The sequence below is a fragment of the Nerophis ophidion genome, linkage group LG22, assembly GCF_033978795.1.
Source record: "Nerophis ophidion isolate RoL-2023_Sa linkage group LG22, RoL_Noph_v1.0, whole genome shotgun sequence".
NCBI classification, from domain to species: Eukaryota; Metazoa; Chordata; class Actinopteri; order Syngnathiformes; family Syngnathidae; genus Nerophis; species Nerophis ophidion.
The window spans coordinates 16,750,207-16,777,293 of NC_084632.1; the positions used below are offsets into that span (position 1 = coordinate 16,750,207).

Genomic DNA, 27,087 nt, shown 5'->3' on the forward strand with positions numbered 1-27,087 from the left:
ACTGCAAACCGCAGTTCACAGGTTTATCAGGGCACATTGTTGCATCTCAACGGAAGCTTGCACAGCACTGTGCCGTTAATAATTAAAGAGGCCCCACATGGCCAGGCACGCTCAGCCTAAATGGATTGTTCTGGGAGAGATCAATGCGAGCCTGTGAGGGTTTTATTAGGCCCTGCAGAAGGAATGTACAAGAACGTTGTCAATGCTCTGTCTTAATTCTGCTTGGCTATCGCAGAAGATTCCTCTGCCTTCTCCTCACTCTCAACAATCCACTCACTAGCGGGAACCCTCGCCCAGGCTGACGCCTTTACAGTACAAATTGAATTAAACATAAACGATACTCCAACCGGATGAATCATTCATTGCGGCGTCTTTGACTACGACGCCGTCTGAGCGTTTGTGCCTTTCCCACCGTTGTTTGGATGCGTCATACTCACCGGCGTGGCAGGCAACATCCGTCCCTACGCCAGATCAGACGGAGGAAAGGAAAAAGGTGGGGGAGCACGAAGCGCAGTCATAACCTTCAAGACTTACGACCCGTGGGGGTGGCTGGCGGCTGCAGAGGCAAGTAACCCTCAGCAGGACTCTTCACCGAAGACATTTACATGTGTCTCCCCCATGGAGAGGCTCCGTAATTATCTCCCCTCCACAAAGCATAAATTGCGGCTGAAATGCTAAATGATGCAGATGATGCCGTGCAATCCATATTCATGCTGTACACCATAAGCATACCCGCAAGTGTACCCTTTCCTCCATTTTGCTGTTGACACCGCCAATCAAGAGCGGGCAAGGAAAGCCTTTTAGCACATCATATTTTTTGCCAAATGGCAGAGCCGCTGCTCAGTTACGGTTCCAGTTAGCAAATAGGTTATTAAGGTCATTATTTATGTTTATTAAATCGAGTGCTGACCAGTTAGGATAATCGACAATATGCTCATGATTGGCAATTAGGGCCTAATTTCACTTAACTCTGTCTGACTAATTATCAGATAATCAGGTAAATATTTAAGCTGTTCAACTATTAATTCTAAGGTAACTCCTACACTGGAAAAACTCACAATCTCACCAAGTACCGTATTTTTCGGACTATAAGTCACAGTTTTTTTTCGTAGTTTGGCCGTGGGTGCGATTAATACTCAGGAGCGACTTATGTGTGAAATTATTAAAGGGGAACATTATCACAATTTCAAAAGGGTTAAAGACAATAAAAATTAGTTCCCAGTGGCCTGTTGTATTTTCTAAATTTTTTTTCAAAATTTTACCAGTCCCGGAATATCCCTAAATAAAGCTTTAAAGTGCCTTATTTTCGCTATCTTCGAAACCACTATCCATTTTCCTGTGACGTCATACAGTGCTGCCAATGTAAACAAACAATTGGAATACCACAGCAAGATATAGCAACATTAGCTTGGATTCAGGCTCAGATTTCAGCGGCTTAAGCGATTCAACAGATTATGCATGTATTGAAACAGATGGTTGGAGTATGAAAGTATTGAAGAAGAAACTGAAGCTATTGAGCGAATAGCTATTGACGCTATTCATAGCCATAGCATGGCTGAATAGCTGCGTTAGCATCGCCGGTAAAATGTGCGGACCAAACGATCAGGACTTTCGCATTTTGTGATAATGGAGCAACTTAAATCCGTCGATTGGTAAGTGTTTTTTTCGCATTAAATGTGGGTGGAAGGAAACGTAATATAGTTGCAAATGCATCTGCGGGTTATCCATACATCTCTGTGCCATGTCTGCTTTAGCACCACCGGTAAAAAGCATGTTAGCATCGATTAGCTGGCAGTCACGCCACGACCAAATATGTCTGATTAGCACATAAGTCAACATCAACAAAACTCACCTTTGTGATTTCATTGACTATCATTGCAAATGCATCTGCAGGTTATCCATACATCTCTGTGCCATGTCTGTCATCGCCGGTAAATACAATGTTAGCATCGATGAGCGTAGCATGTTAGCATCGATTAGCATAGCATGTTAGCATCGATTAGCTGGCAGTCACGCTGCAACCAAATATGTCTGATTGGCACATAAGTCAACAACAAAACTCACCTTTGTGATTTCGTATCGTTGCAAATGCATCTGCAGGTTATGCATACATCTCTGTGTCATGTCTGTCATCGCCGGTCAAATGTGAAGACACTACAGTACATTCAATGGGGGTCTGGCGGCAGACACTTTCGCATCTTCGGTGCAACTTGATTTCCTTCCCTGTTAGTGTTGTTACACCCTCCGACAACACACCGACGAGGCATGATGTCTCCAAGGTTCCAAAAAATAGTCGAAAAACGGAAAATAACAGAGCTCCGACCCGTGTGTGTAATGTGTAGAAAATGAAAATGGCGGCTGTATTCTGACGTCATCGCCACCAGAGCAATAAACAGAAAGGCGTTTAATTCGCCAAAATTCACCCATTTAGAGTTCGGAAATCGGTTAAAAAAATATATGGTCTTTTTTCTGCACCATCAAGGTATATATTGATGCTTACATAGGTCTGGTGATAATGTTCCCCTTTAACATTACCGTAAAATATCAAATATTTAGCTCATTCACATAAGAGACTAGACGTATAAGATTTCATAGGATTTAGCGATTAGGAGTGACAGATTGTTTGGTAAACGTATAGCATGTTCTATATGTTATAGTTATTTGAATGACTCTTACCATATGTTACGTTAACATACCAGGCACCTTCTCAGTTGGTTATTTATGAGTCATATAACGTACACTTATTCAGCCTGTTGTTCACTATTATTTATTTATTTTAAATTGCCTTCCAAATGTCTATTCTTGGTGTTGGGTTTTATCAAATACATTTAGCCCAAAAATGCGACTTATACTCCAGTGCGACTTTTATATGTTTTTTTCCTTCTTTATTATGCATTTTCGGCAGGTGCGACTTATACACTGGAGCGACTTATATTCCGAAATATACGGTATATATTTGTAATTTCCACTGAAAATATCTAAAACAAACTTGACACAAGTCACAATCCCCTGAATAGTAATTTTCCAGTGAGACATAAGCATTACTTTTTCGGCAACATATCTTCCGAGGAAAAAACTTTTACTTTTAAGCGAGGTTAGTGCGTCTGCCTCACAATACGAAGGTCCAGAGTTCAATCTCGGGCTCCGGAGTTTGTATGTTCTCCCCGTGACTGCGTGGGTTCCCTCCGGGTACTCCGGCTTCAATACCTTTTTTTAGGGGAACTCACCTTTTGTGTATTTTTCGTTCAAGCATTAGACACCTTTTACCAGCACCATGCCCCTCCTGTTTCCGACATCTACAAAGCAATTAGCTACCGACTGCCACCTACTGATATGGAAGGGTATTACATGGTTACTCTGCTGATCTTTAGACAGCGCAGACACTCAACAACAACACATAATTTGCAGACTATAATTACTGGTTTACAGAAAACATTTTTAACCCAAATAGGTGAATTTAGATAATCTCTCACGGCACATATAGTATAGTTTTCCGTGGAATAGTGGTTGAAAAACACTGGGCTACGGTGTGTTGGCTCAGCCAAGAAGTAGTCTCTGCCATTAAGTTGAATGTGACAGTTTTGTGGGGTTTTTTTTAGTCCTATGTGTTATACTGTACCTATTACACACCAGCTGTTTGACTGTAACAAGCATTTTAGTTGTATGCTGCTTACCAAACATGTAGAAATTGCCATGTAGAAACACTAATGCTAATCGTTAGCATTCTTATAGAAATTCCAATGGAAATTAGCATCGAGCAAGCGCATTTTAAAAAGCAGAGCCTGACTGTACTTTTGAGCATCTTCTTCTTGCTTTGTTGGCAGGGAAAATTGTAACAATACTTAGAGGCAGTGCGACTGAGTCTGCTCCGAGCGCTTGAACCTGCAACCATATGTGACGTAACTTGCAACAAAGTTATCAAAATATATCACCTATTGGAATTTGGTCCGACTGACCTATAAAGGTACCAAATTTAGTAGCATCCCGATCTGCAACGGAATAACTAGCTTTTACATTTTTTCTAATGACAACGATTGCTCTCAGACTTCAAAGGACACCGTATCAGCTTTGGCAAAGGAAGGTGTACCTGACAGAGAAGAGTTGTCTAACAGCTTTCGGTTGTTTACTTCCCAACTATAAGACTTCAGTATGTGAACTTCTTTCAGTTTATGTCATTAAGATCTTTTTTGTAATTCTTGTCGCCACAATGTGTGAAATTGGCTTTTGTGGGAATCAAACTTTGCTGCCATGATTCGCCCATGCATTAAGATAAAAACACATTATTTTTCCTGACGTATATAAAATACAGTGGTATCACAACTTACGAATACCTTCTTTGGACGGCGTGGCGCGGTTGGCAGAGTGGCCGTGCCAGCAACCTGAGGGTTCCTGGTTCAGTCCCCCCTTACTACCAACTTCGTCACGTCCGTTGTGTCTTTGAGCAAGACACTTCACCCTTGCTCCTGATCGGTCTTGGTTAGGGCCTTGCATGGCAGCTCCCGCCATCAGTGTGTGAATGGGTGAATGTAGAAATAAAGTCAAAGTGCTTTGAGTGCCCTGAAGGAAGAAAATCGCTATAAAACTATAACCCATTTAACATTTCATACGATTCGTTCTTGGACTGAGATTTCGGAACGCCTTACTAACAAAGGCCGAGATCAACAAGCAATCAAAGGAAGTCACAATATAATTTGATTCCGCAGAAATCGTGGTTGATCAAGGTATTTGTCAGTAGAGTATTTTGTACAGCATTTGTCACAGTCATTTTTAGTTATGAACACACACAAAAAAACCTCTAAAAATGTCCTTGAACTGATGACGCATAACGTTCTACTGAAACATCACTGTAATATCATTCCTATAGTTATCAAGTTTTCGAGCATCTCAGCTATGACTTACGCGAAAATCACAAAGTGTTCCTCCCACTGGTGAAACGGAATTGAAACAAGGTTAAACTTTCACTTCCATTATTCCTTTTTATTTGTGATGCTGTGACACTTCAATTAGACCTTCAAAGAAAATGTGTAAGAAGCACATTTCTTTGATATGACATAGTTTTAGATTGCTAAAAGGAGGAGATGATTTATTGTTACTTCAGAAAATGGTATTGGAAATGTAGGGCTGCAGCTATCAATTTATTTAGTAATAGAGTATACTATCTTATCAATTACTTTGTCCGATTAATCGGATAAAACATACCATATAATCACCTTAATGTGTGTTTTAGGGAAAATAGTTAAAATGAAAACCTTTTCTGCTAGCCATAATTTTAATTTTTGTTTCTACTAAATGCACATCAACATTAAAAATGCACTTTTCAATCAATTAAATCGATCAATGTTTATTTACAGTATATATCCCTAAATCACAAGTGTCTCCAAGGGCTGCACAAGCCACAACAACATCCTCGGTTCGGAGCCCACATAAGGGCAAGGAAAAACTCACAACCCACTGGGATGTCAATGTGAATGACTATGAGAAACCTTGGAGAGGACCACAGAAGTGGGTGACCCCCCGCCCCCCCCCCCCCACCCCCCACCCCAGGGAATCTTTTAACAAGTGCATTAATTGAAAAAATTAATCAGGGCACGCACAATCATGAGCGACCTATTTCAATGTGAAAGAACTACACCCACGTATTTCTACGCACTCCACGATTTGATCTATTTTCATTCACTATAGTTAAAAGAATATAAATAATTTAAAAAAAAATCATAGTTCCTATTGGAATGGTTAAGAAGATGTAAAGTTGTATCCATACATTATTTGTTTAAAAAAAAAAAAACTAACACTGGCAAAGTAAATAATTAAACATTTAGTTAAAACAAAAAAGTACTAATGCAAAACACAGTTTATAAAAAATAATTAAAATTTGGTAGATTTTTTTTTTTTTAGTACTAATCAATTTAAAAAAGCACGGAGATTGAGTCATCAACATGAAGTTGTTTAGACATTCTATTCCACGGAATGCTATGTGGGCAAACAGACTAGTTTGTTACGCATGTACAATAACCAAGAAGGTATACTTACATTTATGCGACAAGATTTTTCGGTGAAAACCGACTAATAAGATAAGTGGGGTGCACGAAAACCAAGGTACCACTGTCATGCATTTCTAACTGAACTATTTTGCTATAAACTATGTTGATGTCCCAAAATAAATATTAGAGCTGTCAAGCAGTTAATATATTTAATCACAATCAATGGGATTTTGTCCACATTTAACTCATAATTAATCATGGTTAATTGCAAACCGAAGTTTTTAATCTTTAATAAGTGTACAGCATTTTTCGGACTATAATGCTCACTTAAAATCATTTCATTTTCTCCAAACTCGACAGTGCGGCTTATAACCCGGTGCGCCTAAAGTACGGAATAATTTTGGCTGTGCTTACCGACCTCGAAACTATGTTATTTGGTACATGTGAAATGATGTGTGACCAGAAGATGGCAGTCACACATAAGTGATACGTAAAGACCGCAACATGACTCAAGTAAACAACACCAAAATTGTATATGTTCCATTGAAAATATAGAACATTACACACGGTGCTCAAAAATGTATCGTTTTAGTGCGACTTTGGTAAGCTATGAAGCCGCACCGTTTGATGGATTGATTGTACTGTGCTATTATTATTATGGTGTGTGTATAAGGCAAGACATTATCTGCCGCTTTGTTTCACAATATTATGTAAAAGCCACTTTTACCTTTTGGTACCTGCTGATCTGTATTTGGGATCTGCATAAGTCCTGAAAATTTGCGCGAGTCCTCCTTTGTAGTCCGTGCCATAGTGTTCTTTTTCTCTATCTTCTTGTTGTTATGTGACATTCATCCTCCGCTGTTGCCATTTCTAACATAAGGTAGTGTAAATGTCTTACTTATATCTGTCAGTAAACTCGCCATGAAAGCGCTAAAACATACCGGTGTAGTGAGTTTAGATTACTCACCCAAGGAACTTCAGTTATTAGAGAGTTCCGGTCGGACGGTTTTTCACGGGACACAACACCAAAATTGTATATGTTCCATTGAAAATATAGAACATTACACACGGCGCTCAAAAATGTATTGTTTTAGTGCGACTTTGGTAAGCTATGAAGCCGCACCGTTTGATGGATTGATTATACTGTGCTATTATTATTATGGTGTGTGTATAAGGCAAGACATTATCTGGCGCTTTGTTTCACAATATTATATAAAAGCCACTTTTACCTCTTGGTACCTGCTGATCTGTATTTGGGATCTGCATAAGTCCTGAAAATTTGCGCGCTTCCACCTTTGTAGTCCGTGCCATAGTGTTCTTTTTCTCTATCTTCTTCTTGTTATGGGACATTCATCTTCTGCTGTTGCCATTTCTAACATACGGTAGTGTAAATGTCTTACTTATATCTGTCAGTAAACTCGCCATGAAAGCGCTAAAACATACCGGTGTAGTTTAGATTATTCACCCAAGGAACTTCAGTTATTAGAGAGTTCCGGTCGGACGGTTTTTCACGGGACACATTTCCGGCGGTATTGCACTAGTGAGCCACGGATGAGGAGATGCTGCTCCGTTGTTGATTTAAGTAAAGTCCGAATATTATTGAAACGGTCAGCTCCATCTTTTGACACTTCTTCCACTCCCGTCCTTGCACGCTACATGGCTAAAACAAAGATGACGGGGAGAAGACGCTGCCAAAGGTGAGCCACATAAAAAAGACCGCCCACAAAACGGCGAATCCTGAACGGCTTGAAGATGATCTGTAAAACATCATGTATGCAACATTTTGACCAAAGAACCACCATTACATGTTATTGTATGTAGACCACAAGGAAGTGTTTTACATTAAGAAAAAAACAACAATATATGACCCCTTAAATGCGCCCTATAATCCGGTGCGCCTTTTGTATGAAAATAGACTCGACCCGCTTATCGGCATTACGCCTTATAACTCGGTCTGCCCTATGTTCTGGAAAATATGGTACTTTTTAAAATCGTACACCTACATGGGACAACCGTGACTCACAAACTTTGCAAGTTACTTCAGAAAAAAAAAACTAACCCTAACCCAGGAACTTCGGTGATAACTCAACTCACAGCGACATTGGACGGAAATAATTTTGGTCCCGTGGCAAGAGCAACCTGTCAGGGTGTCAGAGTAGGGCTGGTCGTGCGATATAGAAAATTACTATATCGTGATATTTGAGTATACATTCTCACGCAGTTGATTTTAGCTGCGGGCATTACACTACAGGCTCTTCCCACTCCTTCTTGTGTCTCCTTCTCACAGAGACATAAACCAAGCACACCTTCTTACACACATCACGTGTGCAACGTCACACCCTCCCGCGGAGCAGACAGAGATGCTAAGGATGTGGTGCGAGTGGTAATACGAGAAAGAGAAGGTGCCAATCTGGTAACAAATGGAGGAAGAATTTATTAACAAGAAAAACGTCCGGCGGTGGTTTGGCTTCAAGCGGTAATATGTTGAACATTTATGCGGCAAAAGTGTCGCTACAAAAAGTAGCAGCACTTCTAATGTAGCATCATTTGACAAGTCACCCGCTAGAGAATGAAGAGTGCTTGAAACTTCGAATGTCAACATCTCCGGCCGGTGTCACACCAACAAAATCCCGAAGTAACCATTTCCACATAATTTTTATTTGAAGGTAATTGAAATATCTTCTGTGACATCATGCACAAAAGTGCACTTTGTTTTTAACTATTGTAGCGGCGTTCTGTACAAAAAGTACACTTTCATTCAGCGTTATTTTGATATGTCTTCTTGGTGACATGATGCACAAAAGTGCACTCACAGCTTGTTTTAAAATGTCTGACAATCTTGGACTTTCAGTTTTGAAATGAAAAATGTTTGTGCCACTACTTAATAACTGTATAATAAATACAGTTTTGCTAAATTGACTTAGTTGTGTTTTCCCTGTCTGCATGAAAGTTTAAAATGGGCATATATTAATGCAGTATGTGTTGTGATCCGCTTCCTAGATCAACTCCTTAGTCTTGTTCTTGAGTCCTTTTGTGTGTTTTGATTATTTTTGGACTCTTCCGATCCCTTAGTTTGTGTGTGCACTTCCTGTTTTGGTTACCATGGTTTCTGATTCGTCCCAGCTGCTCTTGTTTTACGCTCATCGGTGTCTTGATTGTTAGTTTAGTATTCAAGCCTAAATTCTACCTCAGTTCGTCATTTGCTACATGCAACTTTCACCTTTGGTTTCTCTAGTCCTCGATTCTATTGCTAAGTCACGTCTTAGCTTCCGTGCGCTAGGCACGCGCTTTATTTTTTGTTTTGGTACCAGTGTTATTTTACCTTTTTGTACATTAAACCAGCTCTTACCTGCAATCCCTGCCTGTCTGGTCCCACTGCATCTTGGGGTGACAACTCGCGCATCACAATGCGTTCCAAACGCGACAGTATGAACAGAAATGTTTTAATGTAGACACATAGAATCATCATACTGCTGTGATTATAAGTATAAAGTGTTTGTTTAAGGCTAAGGCAAAATATCGAGATATATATCGTGTATCGTAACATGGCCTAAAAATATCGAGATATTAACAAAAGGCCATATGGCCCGGACCTACTTCAGAGCTAAACTTGCCATACCTTTTTCCTAGGACATCTATTTATTTCTGTGACTCAACATCAGCTGGAAGATTGCCGTTGAGGCAAACTTCCGTTATCGCATTAACTTTGCAAGCCCTAATTATCATCAGATCGTACTCAATATTCGTTATTGTATATTTCTGTGAAAATTTCACATCAATCACTGAATCAATCAAGTGAGACAGCTTGCGGTCTTCTCTCTTTCTAGGGAATAGAGAGTGCGTCATGCGATCACCCGTCCTGACATGGAAGCATGTTGCAGGGGAAATGTGTATGCATCAAAGCCATTAAAGTGTCAAGCGTCACAGTGAGCCCAAAGCAGGTCAGTTTTCATGGAAAACCTAGTGAATAGTCCATTTTATGGCCTCATTCTGCTAGTCAAGTCTTGCGCTAAAGTGCTTATGTCTGAGCCATTCGAAATGACAAATCGCTGTTCGAAAAAAAAGGCACAAGGACAATTTTCTTTTCTTTTTGAAAAATATTCCAGCCAACATTTGCATAGGGATTTAAGGACCATATGCTTCCTGACAAGCTTTACTGGAGAACGCGGTGAAATTGGACAGAAGGCTGAGTGCAATTAAAAAAGGCTCTGTCACATCATACTTTGTATTATGTAACGATTAACCAAAACCAATCCAGCAACCGGAGGTTTTCAAGACTAAAGTATATAATTCAAACGAGGAGTGTCGTGATCTGGAGGAGTCTGATTCGGCTATCAACCTCGCAGACAAAGTTCAACCGAAGCTGACAGACAGGGTATATCAGTGGTTCCCCTGGGGGTACTTGAAGGTATGCCAAGGGGTACGTGAGATTTTTTAAAAATATCAACAATTCAAAAATACTTTATAAATATATTTATTGAATAATACTACAACAAAATATGAATGTAAGTTCATAAACTGTGAAAAAAATACAAAAATGCAATATTCAGTGTTGACAACCAGATTTTCCATAAATATTGAAGTTAAAGATGTCTTTTTTTTGTGAAGAAATGTTAAGAATTAAGTTCAGGAATCCAGATGGATCTCGATTACAATCCCCAAAGAGGGCGCTTTAAGTTGATGATCACCTCTATGTGTAGAAATCTTTATTTATTACATAGCTCGGTTGGTAGAGTGGCAGTGCCAGCAACTTGAGGGTTGCAGGTTCGATTCCCGCTTCCACCATCCTAGTCACTGCCGTTATGTCCTTGGGCAAGGCACTTTACCCACCTGCTCCCAGTGCCACCCACACTGGTTTAAATGTAACTTAGATATTGGGTTTCACTATGTAAAGCGCTTTGAGTCACTAGAGAAAAGCGCTATATAAATATAATTCACTTCACTTCACATGTCTATGTTCTACTCTCACAGGATGCTCAACTTACTTGAACCACGTCAAGTATGTTGTTCTTGTAAATCGCTTGTCATGACCACCAAGTAACGCAACGGATTGACATATTTTAGCTTCTGAATACCGTAAAAACGTAAAAAAAAATCTAACAAATCACATTAGACCAGCGTTTCTCAAAGTGTGGGGCGGGCCCTACCTGTGGGGAATAGAGACATGACAGGTGGGGCGCGAGGATTTCACTTAAAAACATTTTTTTATTATTATATTCTTGCGGCGGCAATGACCAAGAAGAACGCGGAGTTGGAATATAATTACAACACTTTATGTACATATTTATATACATATTTATATCATATTTACATATTTATATAATATGTAACTACAAGCTCCATTCACAGACAGAGCCCCGCTGCTTTTATGAGTGGTCAAGCGAGTCAAAAGCCGAATTTTTTTTCTATTTTTTATTTGTGGCGGCCGTAATTCTTTCGTGGCGAGCCTCCACAAATAAATGAATGTGTGGGAAACCCTGACTTGAATGTTACTTGATGTTCAATAAATTTGAAAATGTTAAGCTTGGCATTAGCGTTCTGTTGTGGCGATGGGGGCAGGTGGGGCTTGAAAACTCCCCCTTGTCCAAAGTGGGGGATGACAAAAAAAGTTTGAGAACCACTGGATTAGACTCTGAAAATCCGTCGTCGAAGACGGTCATAGTTCAAACTTTCAACCGTCGGCTGTGTTTGTTCACCTTGATTGTTTACATGATCACAAAACAAATAGCTTTAATATGTTGGTAAGCGGCTGCAGGGATGGCGGCAAAGATGGAATGAAATAGGAAATCCAGAGATTGACATTTTGCTGTTCCCATTTTCAAACTTTGCCAAATGCAGGAAGAAAATAAAATAATGGGGAAAAAAAAAATATCCTGCTGTTCACCAGGAGGTGACAACTAACAAGCTTGTAGTGTTCTTCTAGCAATTAGACTGACGCCGTGAACACGGACAACGCTCTGCGGTCATAAGAAAACATTTTTCTTCTTTCTTAGTGCTGCTTTTATATTAAGACGTGTCATTTTAAGCCTTTTAACCATTTCCACCAAGTACAGTACATAGCCGTACAGTTATTTTACGGGACACACACTGCTGTCCATTGATTGGTTGGCGGAGAATTGTTCCTTTTATCTTGCAGTACAATGGAAGGCAAGAGTGGAATAGGAAGACAACAAAACAAACCACAATAAAAAACTGTATTACAAGAGATGTTTGTTTTTTCCTTATTTAAGACTTTGCTTTATGCTGCGTTTTTCTATCTTGTTTATGTTTTGTTCATTCTCATTACTTTAATGTCATGTGTAACAAAATACGCCTCATAAGGGGTTAACAAATCCCAACTGTGCCGTAGTAAAATGAACCAAACTGGGACAGATGGTAGAAATGTGCCTTTAAGATCAGTCCAGAACAAATCACTGAAGGAAGAGCTTGAGATTAAGAAATTGGGACAGTTTGTTGAGGAGATACTAGTTTGCTTCCTGAATACGATCAAGGTGCTCATGAGCATGGAACCAAACTCCTGTGTTGTTTAGTGCATTGTTTGTAAATAAAAAAAAAAACGCTGGTACTAGGTTTCCATACGCCACAGCTCTGTCCTTAGCAGCTTTTACAGACGAAAACAGTGTGGCACAGGCTGGAGAGATCGGTGAATGCTACGGATTGCGGGCAGCAGCCTTACCACCACCAAAGACATCATAAACGGATGCAGGATGAAGGCTCACTGCATCACCAAGGATTTCACCCACACTGCAGACCCTCTCTTTAACCCCCTTCAAACAGGCAGGAGACTACGGAGCATCCAGAGTAGGAGCACCAGACTGAGGAACAGCTTCTTTATGGAAACTGCTTCTCAGTCAGGTGGTCTGCGGATCTCAGATGGTGCTGTATAGCAAATATATTTGATTGATTGATTTGATTGAGACTTTTATCAGTAGATTGCACGGTACAGTACATACTCCGTACAATTGACCACTAAATGGTAACTCCCGAATAAGTTTTTTCAACTTGTTTAAGGCGGGGTCCACGTTAATCAATTCGTGGTAAATTGATTGGTAGATACCAATCATCCAACCAAAGTTGCTTGAATCCTTGAAAATGTAGAAATAAAAAGTCAGCAATCAAAGTCAACAAGAGCCTTAGAGTCCCTGTTTCCAGAAAACACCACACTGCTAAGGTAGGTTCAGCCAAACAAACATGGATAATATGGTGCTTACCAGTTTGCTTTTCCGCTCATCGCTTAGCAGTTTTCAAAAAGGTGAAAGTTTTGTTAAGAATGTTCATTTATCCATTTCATTGGCCATTTATATGCATTTTGTGTGTAAAACGATAACTATTCTCTGTAAAAGTGTTTTGTGTTAAAGGGGAACATTATCACCAAACCTATGCAAGCCTCAATATATACCTTGATGTTGCAGAAAAAAGACCATGTATTTTTTTAACCAATTTCCGAACTCTAAATGGGTGAATTTTGGCAAATTAAACGCCTTTCTGTTTATCTGTCTTTTAGCGATGACGTCAGAACGTTACGTCACCGAGGTAACACACCCGCCATTTTCATTTTCACATTACAAACACCGGGTCTCAGCTCTGTTATTTTCCGTTTTTTCGACTATTTTTTGGAACCTTGGAGACATCATGCCTCGTCGGTGTGTTGTCGGAGGGTGTAACAACACTAACAGGGAGGGATTCAAGTTGCACCACTGGCAAGAAATCTGCCGCCAGACCCCCATTGAATTTGCCAGAATGTCTGCCGGCGATGCTAAGACAGACATGGCACAGATATGTACGGATAACCTGCAGATGCATTTGCAACGATTAAGTCAACTAAATCACAAAGGTGAATTTTGTTGATGTTGTTGACTTATGTGCTAATCAGACATATTTGGTCGCGGCATGACTGCCAGCTAATCGATGCTAACATGCTATGCTAATCGATGCCAATCATGCTATTTACGCTAGCTGTATGTACATTTGAAACTAGATACCCACATTTAATGCGAAACAAACACTTACCAATCGACGGATTTAAGTTGCTCCAGTGTCACAAGATGCGAAAGTCCTGATCGTTAGGTCTGCACATTTTACCGGCGATGCTAATAAGGCAGCCATGCTATGGGCCACTTCATTAGGTACACCCATGCTATGGCTAAATAGCGTTAATAGCTATTCGCCCAACAGCTTCAATTTCTTCTTCAATTTCATTTTCGCTATCTGCCTCCATACTCCGACCATCTGTTTCAATACATGCGTAATCTGTTGAATCGCTTAAACCGCTGAAATCCGAGTCTGAATCCGAGCTAAAGTCGCTATATCTTGCTGTGGTAACCGCCATGTTGTTTGTATTGGCAGCACTGTATGACGTCACAGGGAAATGGACAGTCGCATCGCAAATAGCGAAAATCAAGAACTTTAAAGCTTTTTTTAGGGTTCTGGGAGGTGTAAAATTTGAAAAAAACTTCGAAAAATAAAACAAGCCACTGGGAACAGATTTGTATTGTTTTTAACCCTTTTGAAATTGTGATAATGTTCCCCTTTAACATTGTTGGGTGTCTGGAACGGATACATTGGATTTACATTCTTGATAAGAATTGGTCTGGTTCTCCTCCAATTCGGTTTTCAACGGGGCCTTTGGAACAGATTTATAACGAAAACCAAGTTGAAATTTTCTTTAGGCCAGGGGTGTCTAACGCACTTTTAAAGAGGGCCAAATATCAAAGCACACTTTAGATCCCGGGCCGAACAGGATTCATTGACGGTTGCTGGTTGTAATAAAGTGATTGTTCATTAACCATATGCTCGTTATTTTTAATATCCGCGTAAAATAATAAAGTCGTCTATATACATATACACAAAAACATGAGTTTCTAATTTAAGATTTTGGTAGACAAGGATGATTTTCAGGGGTTTTCCGCAGAATCCGCAAGTCTGAACATGCGTCTGAGAAGCGAGCGTTTCCCAGAATGCCTTGTTGTTGTTATAATTATGACTTTTGGCACATTTTGTATGCATCTTTAAGAGGTTATTTGGCCAAGATTTAATTTTTTTTTATCAGAGACATGTCCATAGTTTTAAGAGCTATTTACTTATTTTTAGTCATTGACTTTACATCATAATACTAATTTTAGCATGAATAATTACATTTTGTCTATTATAGTTGAACAATTTTTAGATTGATAAAATAACTAATCAAATAAAATATATTGGTTTTCCCCACAAAGATTATATTGTTTAACGATCCCTAGGATCTGCAGCACCGTGAAACAGGGGTTAGTGCATGTGATTCACAATATGAAGGCCCTGAGTAGTCCTGGATTCAATTCTGGCCTCGAGATCTTTCTGTGTGGAGTTTGCATGTTCTCCACGTGACTGCGTGGGTTCCCTCCGGGTACTCCGGCTTCCTCCCACTTCCAAAGACATGCACCTGGGGATAGGTTGATTGGCAACACTAAATTGGCCCAAGTGTGTGAATGTGAGTGTGAATGTTGTCTGTCTATCTGTGTTGGCCCTGTGGTGAGGTGGCGACTTGTCCAGGGTGTACACCGCCTTCCGCCCGAATGCAACTGAGATAGGTTCCAGCATTCCCCCAAAAGGGACAAGCCGTAGGAAATGGATGGACGGATGGATCCCTAGGATCGTTAAACGATCCCAAAATCCCTAGGATGCTTAATTTAAGAATTGCAGTATTGTTTTCAGAATAAAATACGGGCCTCTGTTGTTAAATGTATTCCATAAAATGTATATTAGATTGGGTTTGATGAAGAATGTACAGAGGTCTTGTTAGTTGAAATTTGTTGCCATTGTCAAATGTGTTTGATAAACTGGTATAATGCAAGATACAAATTATGACCGTAGTAGAATAACTGACATATACCACATTTTTCCCAGCAGGCACAAGACATTGATACAACATTGATTATACATGCATGTTCCTTAAAACTGGCTTTGAAACAACGTTGCAAAATATTTGTTAATTGAGACGTCAATGTCTAACGTTGCATTCAAAAAATATTTTGAACCAAATTGGGTGAAATTACAAAATCTCCCACTGTACACAAAAAATATCTCACGGTACACTAGTGGTGCTTTGAAAAACACTGCAGTAGAGAATACGGAAGTATATGAGTTGTTGTTACTCATCCTTCCACAAGTCATTGTCAGATTGTCGCACTGCTCTGACGTCACCCTGATAAGATAATGCCTCCTCACCCTCCACCAAAAATACCAGCCAGATCTCACCACCCCGCTTCAAACCAACAGCCCTGCCGGCCATCTGCATCCGTTCTGACCGACAAGACGGCACGGCACGCTGAGGCCGCTCCTTAATGACTCTTCGGAGCGTGACATACGGCTCTTCTTCTAAATGCAATAAAGCCACATTGTGCCGGTGTACTCTACGGCTCCCCAACACTATTTTTTTTTTTTTTGTAACAGTAGTGGCCCTTCTGCATGCTCCCGAGACAATCTCGGCTGTCCGTTCGGTGACAGGTGAGCATGATGGAGGTGCATTACAGCAGGCGAAAACAACGGATGCCTGAGCATGTCCTCCAATCACCCATCTCATACATATAGAGAGGCCGCTTGATTGATGGCAAGTCAAGAAATGTACAGTCTATGGCGGGTTTGGGGGAGACCTGCACCAAAAAACTAAAAAGCCAACACAAGAACAATAAGAGTTAAGAGTAGAGTTGTACGGTATAAGTATAGTACCGCGATTCTAAGGAATAATTTTCGGTACGATACAGTCTCTGAAAAGTACCTGTATCGCACCCGCGTCATTGTCATGTTGCGTCATTGCTGGTTTACGAGCAGACGAGCATGTTTGGCGGCAAACAATCACAGAGTACTTACAAGCAGACGCTGTTTGTAGACCAGGGGTCACCAACCTTTTTGAAACCAAGAGCTACTTCTTGGGTACTGATTAATGCGAAGGGCTACCAGTTTGATACACACTTAAATAAATTGCCAGAAAAAGCCAATTTGCTCAATTAACCTTTAATAAATAAATCTCTCTCTCTCTCTCGCTCTCTCTCTCTCTCTATATATATATATATATATGTATATATATATACATATATATATACAAAAATGGGTATTTCTGTCTGTCATTCCGTTGTACATTTTTTTTCCTTTTACGTAAGCTTTTTCATAGAGAATAAATGATGAAAAAAACACTTAATTGAACGGTTTGAAAGAGGAGAAAACAGGAAATAAATGAAAATTAAATGTTGAAAGATAGTTAATCTTCAATTTCGACTCTTTAAAATTAAATTATTCAACCGAAAAAAAAGAAGAGAAAAACTACCTCATTTGAATCTTTTTGAAAAAATTTAAAAAAATAATTCATGGAACATCATTAGTAATTTTTCCTGATTAAGATTAATTTTAAAATTGTGATATGTTTTAAATAGGTTAAAATCCAATCTTCACTTTTTTAGAATATATAACCAATTGGACCAAGCTATATTTCCAACAAAGACAAATCATAATTTCTTCTAGATTTTCCAGAAAGAACATTTTAAAAGAAATTTAAAAGACTTTGAAATAAGATTTAAATTTGATTCTAAAGATTTTCTAGATTTGACAGAATATTTTTTTGAATTTTAATCATAATAAGTTTGAAGAAATATTTCACAAATATTCTTCGTCAAAAAAACAGACGCTAAAATGAAGAATTAAATTAAAATGTATTTATTATTCTTTACAATAAAAAAAAATTAAAATTTACTTGAACATTGATTTAAATTTTCAGGAAAGAAGAGGAAGGAATTTAAAAGGTAAAATGGTATATGTGTTTAAAAGTCTTAAAATCATTTTTAAGGTTGTATTTTTTCTCTATAATTGTCTTTCTGAAAGTTATAAGAAGCAAAGCAGAAAAAATAAATGAATTTAGTTAAATAAGTGAAGACCGAGTCTTTAAAATATTTTCTTGGATTTTCAAATTCTATTTGAGTTTTGTCTCTCTTAGAATTAAAATGTCCAGCAGAGCGAGACCAGCTTGCTAGTAAATAAATACAATTTGAAAAATAGAGGCAGCTCACTAGTAAGTGCTGCTATTTGAGCTATTTTTAGAACAGGCCAGCGGGCTACTTACCTGGTGACCGCGGGCACCGCGTTGGTGACCCCTGGTGTAGACAGTAAAGGGAGAACGGACGCATTTTGGCTTAAAAACTAACGATAAAGGTGAAGTTATAACACTGAAACCCCCTCAGGAAGAGGTGCCTTAAGACATGGCTAGCGAGCTAGCGGCTAACGTCCATCCACCGTCTGCAGTGTTTTAGCTACTTCTTAATCACTAATCCTCGCTTCTATGGCGACAAATAAAGTATGTTTCTTACAAGTATCATTGTCAGAAAAATTGTGTGTAAATTATCAAAAAAAACTTTTATATTACATTGTGTTCCGGACAAGAAGAAAAAAGGCTGAAACCTTCCAAGAAGAATTCTCGTAAAACTTCAATGGACTTCCAAGCTGACAGTCGGCAGCATCTGCCCAACTTCCAGAGGAACTCTTTTGAAGTATTTTTGCGAGCTCTTTTTGATCTATTTTATGGGACTCACTTTGAACAATTTTATGGAACTTTCTTTGAACTGTTCGGGAACCGAAGGCAATGTTTTACACGACTCACCTCCCTGAGGAAGCAGCTAAGGGAAGGAGAGGGAGAAAAACAAATAAAGAAGGATGAGTACGATCTTGGGGGCAGAGCTTGGTGAAGGTTGTACAAAGAGTGTACAGTGGCCATGTCTCTCCTCGGATCTGAGTCCAAATTTAGTTCTGTCTCTGTTTGATTCTTTGCCTTTTGTCTTGTTTAATAGATGTCAACAGTGTTTGAACCTGACAATCATCCCTGCAGGACGACGAATAGCTTAACATGTTTCACTACACACCGTAGCTCACCCGCATCAAAATGTAAACAAACGCTATTGGTGGATTGATACTTAACATCCACTGTAATTATATCAAGTAAACCTATCGAGTCGATACTAGTATGATTACATAGATTTTTTTTGGCATCACAGCATCTTTTGTTTTTAAAAAAAAAATGTATATTATGTTTATAAACTCAGGAAATATGTCCCTGGACACATGCAGACTTTGAATATGACCAATGTATGATCCTGTAACTACTTGGTATCAGATTGATACCCACATTTGTGGTATCATCCAAAACTAATGTAAAGTATCAAACAACAGAAGAATAAGTTAAAAATTAAAAGTTAAAGTACCGATGATTGTCACACATACGCTAGGTGTGGCGAAACTATATCTGCATTTGACCCATCACCCTTGATCACCCCCTGGGAGGTGAGGGGAACAGTGAGCAACAGCGGTGGCCACGCCCTTGAATCATTTTTGGTGATTTAAGCCCCAATTCCAACCCTTAATGCTGAGGTAATGGGTCCCATTTTTTATAGTCCTTGGTATGACTTGGCCGAGGTTTGAACTTGCAACCTACCGATTTCACTGCGGACACTAACCACTAGATAAGCGATTATTACAATTTTAACAGACGTGTAGATAGAACATGTTGAAACCTGAAATAAGGATATAAACAGTAAATGAACAAGTGGATTAATAATTTTCTACTGCTTGTCCTTAATGATGACAAAATAATAGAATGAATATGTTACTGCGAATGTCAGCAGACTAAATTAGGAGCCTGTGTCTGTTTATTTACTACTAAAAGACAAGTTGTTTAGTATGTTCACTATTTTATTTAAGGACTTAACTGCAATAAGAAACATGTTTAATGTACCCTAAGATTTATTTGTTAAAATAAAGCCAATGATGCAATTTTTTTGGGGGGGGGTTCCCTTTGTTTAGAAAAGTACCGGTACCAAAATATTGGTATCGCTACAACACTAGTTCAGAGTGAAGCTTCCTTCAAAGACATTTTAAGTGCGTGTCCTGGAAAGGAGACGCTTCATAAAATGCATCCAGCCCATTAACTCTGCAAGAAGGACTCTAATGGCTGTCCATCCACAGGCTTGTCTGCCGAGATTGACTCCCCCCCCCCGTCGCGGTGATCACTCGGTGCCACCACATCTTAATAACGAGAAAAAGACTGTTCTAGCGACCGTGAGACCCATAACTCCAAACGGATCATCCGACATCTTACGCTGGTGCTTTACGGACATTACAACAAGCATCCCAATGGGAAGAAAAAAAAATAAAAAATAAAAACAGCCGTCTCATCCATTATGTCATCGGTTGACTGAATTCCAGCGACTTGGGGCCCAAACTTTCTGCGTGTAATTGAAAGTGAAATATAGAGAGGAGGGGAAAAAAAAACTCAAGAAGCGTATGATTGGTTGCCAGAGTAAATCTGAGGTAGCATAAGTCAGAATATATTTGAGCAAAAGGGTTGGACTATTTCCAGGAAAGGCAGGCAGGCAGTGAGTGGGCATACTAATCCACCGGTGGATGTTTACCTGCCTTGCTTGGATGCCTCCTCCTGGGCAACATAGCCATGATGGATTATTTTCATGAGAATTGTAGCACACGGCAACATCATACATTTGGTTTAAAAAAAAACAACAACAAAAAAAAAACTTAATTGGTAACACTTTAGTATGGGGAATATATCCACCATTTGTTAATTAACATGAAAATTTGTAAAATATTGGCTTTTTATACATAGTACTTATTAATGCCTTATACTGCATGGCCTTACAATACAACCAGTAAGCCATTAACTAAGAGTCTTCCCTTAATAACCTCAGAATTATTGCTCATTAGTAAACCTATCCCTTATATGTTCCCCTATAGCAGGGGTCGGGAACCTTTTTGGCTGAGAGAGCCATACAAGCCAAATATTTATAAAAGTATTTCCGTGAGAGCTTTATATATATATATACATATATATATATATATATATATATATATATATATATATATATATATATATATATATATATATATATGTATATATATATATATATACATATATATATATTTTTTAACACTGAATACAACTACATGCGTGCATTTTAAGAAAGATCAACATTTTTAGAGTATAATACGTCTCTTATTCTTTTTAATAACACTGTTATTCTGGGGCTAGCCAAAAATAAATAAAATATTTCTTACCATTAATCCGACTTCTTGAACAGGTGCGGTAGAAACCGGATAGATGGATGAAAATGCACGAGAATGGTTTGTATTTTTAACGTTATTTTTGACACTGTGATTACCAGCCGAATTATTCATTACTTATCGTGTTAAGCAACGTCAGCTAAGATTTATCTGAGAGCCAGATGCAGTCATCAAAAGAGCCACATCTGGCTCTAGAGCCATAGATTCCCTACCCCTGCCCTATAATGTACAAATAACTGTAAATTAAGTTTTTGTTACTTGGAATATGTTCCCCATACTAAAGTGTTACCAAAAGCTTTAACCAAATGGAGGGGGAGACAAAAGGAAAATGGCTTTATTCAATCTTTCTTTGTTTTTGGTGGCAAGATACTGTTCGGCTTGCACTTTTACAGCAGATGGAAAAGTATGGAAAAATGTGTAAATTCGCACATTTGAACAAAAGCAGTTTTAGATATTTCTAATTATTTTTATTTAAAGCATTGCTCGGTTATTTTGTATTGCCAAAGTTGACCATTTAGGTTGGTTTCAACTAAAACTGCCATCCGATCGTGCAAACATCCATGCATACATTGGCATCGTTGGTCCGGTATCTAGCAATGGAGAAGATGTGGCTGTATTCATGAGTAAACCACACAAAAGAGTAATTTTTAGGATGTTCTGGATGTGTACTTGCCAGTCCAAGTCCAACATATAACCCACTTGAGGATCATAAACTGGTGAGTGGCAGTCAATGCAAATGTAAAGTGAGATGGATTGTTCTATGTAATTCACTCCCTTTGTCTCTCCGATTTAGAGGTGTGCGTCAAAACCAGCAAGAAAATTGTGGACCAGGGGGGAGAAAAAAAAAAAAAAAAAAAAAAAGATGGGTTTGTCTTTTTAAAAACCATGGCTGCACAAACCGCTTTCTGTCCGTGCATGGCGACACCTGCACTGTTTGGGACACTCGGGGATTTATTCTTGGCACAAAATCAGGAGTTTTCCTCAACACAAAAAGAGAAAAATGTTTTAAATGAAATAAAAATAAAAAAAGATTGCACGTTCGAACCAGAACGCACGACTTTTGCGCGCTCCGAGGGGCGAACGTGCAGCGCTGTGTTTCATTTGTGGGGCTGCAAAGAACCGTTAGATTCCTGCAGCTTTGTTTCATAAAAAAATAAATAAAAAAGAAGAGTGGGTCTTACCTTTTGTCAGCCTCGGAGTTTCTTTCTGGTTCTTGCAGCGTGGAGCCCTCACATCTTCATAGCTTTTTTTTTTTTTTTTAAACAAGCAAATAATCCTCAGGGTTCTTTTGTTTTTTTAAGTGTGCCTCCCTTCGATGTGTCCAATATGAAGTTCCTATATAATATATATATGTTTTTAATCCAGCCCAGGAGCGCAGCTTGCTGGTGGAGACGCGCGTCTGGGTTCGGCAGCAGGAGTCTCTCCCTCAGCCTCAGCCTCCGTGCGCACTTGGAGGAACCACAAGCGAGTCCGCGCACTGACTCCGTGGGAATGATGTCATGCACGACCCTCCCTCTCCAGCCTCCTCTCATACAAAGCTCTCTCTTTAATGCAGGGGCAACCAACCTAACAATAAATACAAAAAAATATGTGCGTATAAACACACAAGTTTAGTCACACATAAATGACGGTGTGATTTTTTTTTTCCATTATCATTATTATTTGTTGCTGTACTTGACGTGATGAAGTCACGGCAAGGAGGTGTGGTCCAGCCTCTCTCATCTCAGGACCAGGAGGGGAGGTGCTGCCTCCTCCCTCCATCCCTCCTCAGTGCAGCAACATCAGCATCAGTCGGGTATCTTTAAAGATGAAGCGGATCTGAGAACAGCAAAACAAAAAAGGTCCATGATCGATATCACCATCCATTACACCAGTGTTTTTCCAACCACTGTGCGTGCCGTGAGATACAGTCTGGTCTGCCAAATTTGACCTATTTGGGTAAAAAATATTTTTTGCAGACCAGAAATTGTAATCCGCAAATGTGCCGTTGTTGAGGGTCGGCGCTATCTAGAGCTCGGCAGAGTAACCATGTAATACTCTTCCATATCAGTAGGTGGCAGAAGGTAGCTAATTGCTTTGTAGATGTCGGGAATGACGACGATGGTTTGCAGGTAAAAAGAAATGTAACAAAAACAGAATGCTGGACGACAGCAAAGACTTACAGCGTGTGGAGCAGACGGCGTCCACAAAGCCATGACAATCAACACCAAAACAGGAGCGCAAGATAAGAACTAAAACACTACAAACACTCTTCTATATCAGTAGGTGGCAGCAGGTAGCTAATTGCTTTGTAGATGTTTGGAACGAGGACGATAGTTTGCAGGTAAAAAGCTATCCAACGCTTAAACCAAAAAATTGACAAAAGGCGAGTGCCGCTAAGAAAAGGCATTGAAGCTATGCAGAACGAAGCTAAAACTAAACTGGCTGCAAAGTAAACAAACACAGAATGCCGGATCACAGCAAAGACTTACAGCGTATGGAGCAGATGGCGTCCACAAAGTACATCCGTACATGCCATGACAATCAACGCCAAAACAGGAGCGCAAGATAAGAACTAAAACACTACAAACATTCTTCTATATCAGTAGGTGGCAGCAGGTAGCTAATTGCTTTGTAGATGTTGGAAACGGGGACGATGGTTTACAGGTAAAAGGTATCCAACGCTTAAACCAAAAAATTAACAAAAGGCGAGTGCCGCTAAGAAAACCTATGCAGAATGAAACTTAAACTAAACTGGCTCCAAAGTAAACAAAAACAGAATGCTGGACGACAGCAAAGACTTACAGTGTGTGGAGCAGACGGCGTCCACAAAGTACATCCGTACATGACAATCAACACCAAAACAGGAGCGCAAGACAAGAACTAAAACACTAAAAACACTCTTCTATATCAGTATGTGGCAGCAGGTAGCTAATTGCTTTGTAGATGTTGGGAACGAGGACGATGGTTTGCAGGTAAAAAGGTATCCAACGCTTAAACCAGCTACAATCGGGCGTAAGGCGGGGTACACCCTGGACAAGTCGCCACCTTATCGCAGGGCCAACACAGATAGACAGACAACATTCACACTCACATTCACACACTAGAGTCAATTTAGTGTTGCCAATCAACCTATCCCCAGGTGCATGTCTTTGGAAGTGGGAGGAAGCCGGAGTACCCGGAGGGAACCCATGTATTCACGGGGAGGACTTGCAAACTCCACACAGAAAGATCCCGAGCCTGGATTTGAACCCAGGACTGCAGGACCTTCGTATTGTGAAGCAGACTCACTAACCCCTCTACGACCATGAAGCCCGCTGCTGAATTTCATTTCATTCAAATTGTGTTGTTGAGTGTCTGTGGTGTCTAGAGCCCGGCAAAGTAACCGTGTAATACTCTTCCATATCAGTAGGTGGCAGCAGGTAGCTGATTGCTTTGTAGATGTCGAGAAAGACGTCGATGTTAAAAAGGTTAAAAAGGTTTGTAACGCTTAAACCAAAAGTTAACAAAAGGCGAGTGCCGCTAAGAAAAGGCATTGAAGTTTAGAGATGGCAATGCAACACAAAGCTAAAACTGAACTGGCTGGACGACAGCAAAGACTTACAGCGTGTGGAGCGGATGGCGTCCACAAAGTACATCCTTACATGCCATGACAATAAACACCAAAATAGGAGCGCAATACAAGAACTAAAACACTACAAACAGGAAAACACCAACAAATTACAAATAAGTAATTGTGTGACATGATGTGACAGGTGGTGACAGTACACCTACTTTGAGACAAGAGCTATAGTGATGCATGGTTGGTTATGGTTTGAATTCACATTCAACAATTGCGAGAACGACTTTTTACTATCAATATTGGCTGCTGAATTTCATTTCATTCAAATTATGCGTTGTTGAGTGTTGCTGTCTAGAGCTCGGCAGAGTAATCTTTCATATCAGTAGGTGGAAGCAGGTAGCTAATTACCTTGTAGCTGTCGGAAACAGCGGGAGGCAGTGTGAAGGTAAAAAGGTGTCTAATGCTTAGACCAAAAAGAAACAAATAGGTGAGTGCCCCTAAGAAAAGGCATTGAAGCTTAGGAAAGGCTATGCAAAACAAAACTAAAACTGAACTGGCTACAAAGTACCGTATTTCCTTGAATAACCACTGGGGCGCTGATTAATTCAAAACCTCTTCTCACTCCTGCGCTTATTCAAGGCATGCGGTAAAAGTAAGCAGTCGCTAATAATATTTAAACCTCTTCTCACCCCTGCGCTTACCAATGGCATGCAGTAAAAAATTGTGTGATAAAAAAAATAATAATAAAGGATTCTTCTGCGGCCGCGGCCCGGTGGTTGGGGACCACTGCTCTACAACATGACACCGCGCCCACCGTTACACCAGGCTATCTGCGTGCCGGTAGTAGGCATGCATTTCGCTGCTTCTCATACGAGATTGCAATGCATACTTGGTCAACAGCCATAACTTTAACACTGATGGTTGTGATATAAACAACTTTAACACTCTTACTAATATGCCCCACACTCTGTGAACCCTAACCAAACAAGAATAACAAACACATTTCTTGAGAACATTGGCTCTGTAACACATAAACGCAACATAAGAATTACCCAGAATTCCAATGCATCCATGACTCTTGGCTATAATATACACACGCGCCCCCAACCCCGCCCACCTCAACTGACGTATGGAGGGTGTTGGTGCTAGCGGGTGTATAATATAGCCAAGAGTTTTGACCCGGCGGTAAAAGTAAGCATGCGCCACTAAATTTGGAGAGCGAGTTTTACCCGGCAGTAATTCATGGCAGGTGCATATTGCATGCCTGGCGGCTATTCAGGGAAATATGGTAAATGAAAACAGAATGCTGGACGACAGCAAAAACTTACTGTGGAACAAAGACAGCGTCCACAAAGTACATCCGAACATGACATGACAATCAACAATGTGCCCACAAAGAAGGATTAAGATAACTGAAATATTCTTGATGGCTAAAACAAAGTAGATGCAGGAAATATCGCTCAAAGGAAGACATGAAACTGCTTAAGAAAAATACAGAAAAAAGAGAAAAAGCCACCAAAATAGGAGCGCAAGACAAGAAGTAAAACACTACACACAGGAAAACAGCAACAAACTCAAAATAAGTCACGGTGTGATGTGAAAAGGAGAACACAAGATGAAAGGATTTTTATTTATTTATTATTGTTATTATTATTAAAAGTACCCAATGCGATCAACACAGCAAGACCTACTGTCAGTGCAGGATGCAAAAGGAGAAAGGACATTTTTCATCAGAAACGTGAGAATTAAAGCGCTCAAAATAGTAAACAATTTTAAACAAGGGCCTAGTGAGATGTAGTCAAAATCCATCCATCCATTTCCTACCGCTTATTCCCTTTTGAGGTCGCGCCTATCTCAGCTACAATCGGGCGGAAGGCGGAGTACACTCTGGACAAGTCGCCACCTCACAGAAAATGTAAAGGCCTACTGAAATGAGATTTTATTATTCAAACGGGGATAGCAGGTCCATTCCATGTGTCACACTTGATCATTTCGCGATATTGCCATATTTTTGCTGAAAGGATTTAGTAGTGAACATCGCCGATAAAGTTCGCGACTTTTGGTCGCTAACAGAAAAGCCCTGCTTTTACCGGAAGTATGTGCGTGTGACGTCAACAGTTAATGGCTCCTCACAACCTCGCATTGTTTTTAATGGGAGCCTCCAACAAAAAGAGCTATTCGGATCGAGAAAACGACAATTTCCCCATTAATTTGAGGGAGGATGAAAGATTTGTGTTTGAGGATATTGATAGCAACGGACTATTAGAAAAAAAAAAAATTAGTTAAAAAAAAAACACGATTGCATTGGTACGGATTTAGATGTTTTTAGACACATTGACTAGGGTAATTCTGGGAAATCCCTTATCACTCTATTGTGTTGCTAGTGTTTTAGTGAGTTTAACAGTATCTGATAGTCGGAAGGGTGTATCCACGGGTGTGTTGACGCCAATGTCTGATGGAAGCCAACGGCAGCTG

General features: G+C 39.7%; 1 protein-coding gene across 7 annotated transcripts in view; it reads right to left on the reverse strand.

Moving 5' to 3' along the window:
* Positions 1-22,572, reverse strand: part of ptprsa (protein tyrosine phosphatase receptor type Sa) — a 701,781-nt gene extending 679,209 nt beyond the window's left edge. For 4 of the 7 annotated variants that reach the window (XM_061883336.1, XM_061883338.1, XM_061883332.1 and 1 more), the window contains exon 1: positions 22,253-22,570. The gene's annotated coding sequence lies outside the window, so the exon portion shown is untranslated. Of the gene's footprint in view, positions 1-22,252 lie in introns of all 7 variants that reach the window. The other 3 variants (XM_061883335.1, XM_061883337.1, XM_061883340.1) reach the window with 3 other exon arrangements.
* Between the last annotated feature and the right edge of the window lie 4,515 nt (positions 22,573-27,087).